Source organism: Brassica napus (assembly GCF_020379485.1).
Source record: "Brassica napus cultivar Da-Ae chromosome A3 unlocalized genomic scaffold, Da-Ae chrA03_Random_16, whole genome shotgun sequence".
In the NCBI taxonomy this organism is placed as follows: domain Eukaryota; kingdom Viridiplantae; phylum Streptophyta; class Magnoliopsida; order Brassicales; family Brassicaceae; genus Brassica; species Brassica napus.
Window position 1 is genome coordinate 21,620 of NW_026013975.1, and position 4,498 is coordinate 26,117.

The 4,498-nt window shown below is 32.4% G+C and overlaps 1 pseudogene; it reads right to left on the reverse strand.

Moving 5' to 3' along the window:
- Positions 1–750: 750 nt before the first annotated feature.
- LOC125594132 lies at positions 751–2,166 on the reverse strand (annotated as a pseudogene).
- Positions 2,167–4,498: the final 2,332 nt, after the last annotated feature.

A 4,498-nucleotide genomic window follows, 5' to 3' on the forward strand; every position in this document is an offset into this window, starting at 1 on the left:
TTTCTCGTGGATAATTTTTTCCAAAGGCTGCTCAATGACTGTAAATACTATATATGTCACTGTTTATTCACATTGTTTGGCCAGTTTAGTCTTGCTGGAATTCGCAATTTTTTTGGAGTCCTGATACATATTTTATGAGATACATCAGATTTAGATCTATAATGAAGAGTACAATAAGCGTAGAGAAAGGAAGATCACTTACATCTTCGTACAGAAAAGTCACATGCAGTATTATGTGTAGAAGATGGCTCATTCTTCTATGTGTACCGTGCCTTCACAGAATAGAAAATATGATAAGACTAAAAATATAAAAAGATAACGGAAAGAAGGATCCAAACCATACTTTTTTTAATTTCCCAAACATACTTTGACGGCTGCATGATTTGAGTGTTTTTAAATAAGCTTGGGATAATTTGCGAACAATTATGTAGTTCTTTAGAAATGATCACCAAATATTTTGAAGAAGAAGGGTATATATATCCTCTACCATTGCTAAATATTCTCTTGACATATTGCGTAAATCTTGTATAATTGATACAATAATTTTAGACACTTCCCCAAGTTAAGAATATTTTAGTTTATAATAGGGGATAAGATTATTAATAGTTTAAATGCACGTACAATAATATTATATTTGATTTTAAAAAGGACAAAATATATTTGATCTCTTCTGTTTATTGTACTTGTATATAGTATGTGCTATAACAATTTGTATAGGATATTTTATAATAAGGGATATATTCATATTTACAAAGCTATAGACTATATCCATGGAAAATAAACTTTACATAAATAATGATTCCTTTTAAGGTATTTTATATTGCCCAAATATATTAGATAACTTCAACCAATTATGTCATATAAAAGTTTATAGACGATCTGTAAATTAGTATAAAATCGACCCGATCAGACAAAATATGATAAGAGGGTTTATATTAAAAACGACCAACATATGCTTAGAGTACGTAAAAAGGTTAAAAAATAAAACACTTCAGACTTCCAAAATTGTTAAACAGAACCCAAAAACCAAGCATAATACGAAGATTAAAACAATTAAAATACTTATAACAATAAAAGAGAAAAGCCTATCTTCATTGTAGACAGGTTTCCAATAATTCTTCAGCCACTATTTTCAGTCTTCACTTTCTTAATCGAATCCGAATGTCGATGTTCGTTAACAGTGCTCCTGTAGATAGCTGCCTCTAAACTTTCGATATGGGATCCTTCACGTTTAGCAGTTGTCTTCAGATTAGACTTAGAGCCATGCACAGAACTACCAGCTATCAGAACAGAACCCTGAAACACACGAATTGTTATGTAGATAATAAAAGGTCTACAAGTTAAAACAAAATTTCTAATAGTCAATAAATATATTACCTCTGAGTCTTCAGAACAATTGGAAAATCTGGGTAGAACGTATTTGAACGTCCCTAATAATATCAAATTAAAAATCAAGATCATAATATAAAATCACTCTATTAAGTCCTTGGGTAGTTACTCATAAGAAATATACCTTAGGATAAGAGGACACGTCAAGAAAGATTCGTATCTCTTTATGTAAATAGTATTTTCAAGAACACTCCTTACATACGTTTCGTGATGTTCCTAGTGGGCAAGCGAGATGGTGAAGAAGGCGTCGTTTTAAGCAATCCAAGACGGTCGGTCCCAAATCGCCTGAGGACTGACGTTCGAAATATACCGGAGGAGTCGCTAGGAAGTCTCCTGTAGTAACCGGAAGTTGATGAGAATGATGATCGCAAAGCAAAACTGACGAAAAGCTTCCTTCTCTTTTATACATGACCATGGCTTTGTACAAAAATGGAATCAAGCCTTCCATTTCTTCTCTTTTTTTCTTTTCGATTGGGATTCTTTGATGTTTTCTCTTTCTGAAATAGAAGATCGTCGATGCGCCTGCTTTACAAAATCTCTTTCTTTATAACCTTAGTAAAGAACGTCGATCACCCTCATATCGTCTTCTTCTCTGCTTCCGATACCCATCGACGTGCCTTGTATCAAGGACATGGAACGTCGACTGCTCAAGGACTCTGTAGTCGGTCTGACAAAAATAAAAAAACGTCGACTGCTCAAGGACATGGAAAAAGAGTTTGCCAAAAAAAATCATCAAAAAAGGAAACATTTAATGGTTTCACATTAAATGATTTTGTGAGAATCGATGTGTGCGCGACACGTAAGCAAAAAGAGAATGGAGCCTTCTCATGCATCCTTGAAAAAACAACTAAGAGATAATTAAGGAAAGCCTTAAAAAATGCTTCTCCTTTAATATATAGGGGATGAAGCCATCAGGTACACTGCAATATCTTACTTTTGCTAGTACTATTTCATAACAGTGACAAAAGTGTAATCAAACAAATTTCATAACCAGACATTTTTAACAGAATGTTTCGGATCTTTCGATCTTAATTTATAAATGGAACGGATCGGGCAACACTCAGACAATACATAATTTAGAACATTTATATCGGTGAATCTTTCACCAGAATCACTCACCAATTATATTAAAATTATTCAAAAAACTGAAATATTTATCAGTCCTTAAGTCTTGCACACTATATACTTCAGTTTTCATATATACAAATTAGTTTCGCACACTTTACACACTTCTGTTTACAGAAGAATAGTTTTTGTCGTAACAACAGTAGATAATTTGTTGGATAAAAATATATAACTAAAACCTTTTTCTATAACTAAAACCACATTTTAACTATAAGGTGATGGTGTACTGGTAGTAAGACTTTGGGTTGCTAAGCAATCTGGGTTCGAAAGCACTCCACTACACTTTAACTTGTGGCCACATAAATATAGGTGGTCCATTTGAATAGCTAGAGTGAGAGTCCATCCGTGGAGCTCACCAACTTTTAAAAATTAGCCTGAGTCTTTTCATAACTTTGAGATATCCACGTGATTAAATAAAAAAAACTAAAAACACTTTTACATGATAAATCTTTTTATCACGATATAATAAAAAAAAAAAATCATAAAGACAGATTTGACCAACATGAAACTGTTTCACATTCACTCTTAGCATAATATAGTAAAATGTTAATGTCTTCATCTACAAATATACTAAGGTCATGATTATTGCACAAACCCTTAGTGGGATTCTTATTTTTATTTTATTTTTTTTGTCTGAAATATGTTTTTTTTAAAAAAAAATTGCATGCCATCACGTGTCGGTGGAGCTTGCAAACAGTTGAAAAGCCCCTTCAAAGTCGGTTCTTATTTGGTGACTTGTGGAACTATTTTTTACTACTTTGTGGGTCTCTTCTCTTTTAAGATTCGCGTAAAAGACCGCCATAAAAATGGTCTAAGGTTACAAAGTTTCTAAGGTTGATTACTCAATACAGCGTCACAGCAACAAAACAGTTAATATGTCGACATCTCTTTTCATTTTCTTATTTTGGATGCTAGTGAATAGTCAAGAAAAACATGCTATTTCTCCACGAGAAGTATCGTATCTTCCCATATGTCTCCCAAACTATGACCTCATTCCAGATGTCTCTGAAATAAAAGTTCGAAATCTATTTATCCATGAAAGTATATCATAACTCTTATATATCCCCAAAATAAAAGTTTGAAAGCCATAACCCCATAAAATTAAATTACTCAGTTTAAACCAATAAACTAAAACCATTTTGATTAATTAAACCAGTTTTTGATCAATAAAGACCTCGTTAAGATCAGACTACACCTATAAACTGAAACTGTTTTGGTTAATTGATCTGATAATGGTTTATAATTTGTGGTTTGATTGATGTAATCTGATCTTAACCGGTTTTTATTGATCTAAAACTTTTTTAATTAACTAAAACGGTTTTAGTTTATTGGTTTAAACCGAGTAATTTAATTTTATGGGATTGTGGCTTTCGAACTTTTATTTCGGGGATATATAAGAGTTATGATATACTTTCATGGATAAATAACTTTCGAACTTTTATTTCGGAGACATATGGGATGAGGTCATAGTTTGGGAGACATATAGGAGGATACAATACTTTTTGTGGGGAAATAGCCCGTTTTCCCAAATACTAATTAGCGTATATCGTATAAATAATAATGCATTGGGGATTAGCTGTGAACTGGTTGGCACATGACGTGCCAAATTACCCAAAATTTAAATTTTATTTTATCTTTTGGGAGACATACAACAGAAGCAAATACTTGAATCGATAAGGGACCACAAACATATTTAGTTTACGTATCTTTTTGTTAAACCATGATAATTCTGTAATAGACTAAACGTAGACATATATAGTGGATCCATCAATTTACGGTGATGTTTTAGAAAGTGAAAAGGACATTAATTCGTGCCTTTTCTCTCGACTTAGAGTCATTTTAATGATTTTATACATAGAACATGTATCTGTACGAGTTTACACACACATGTATGCTTACGCAATTTGAACCGAGTTTACCTGATGCGCGTAATAAATACAGTCTATAACTCATTTTATCAAACTTGGTGTTACGTATGAACCTA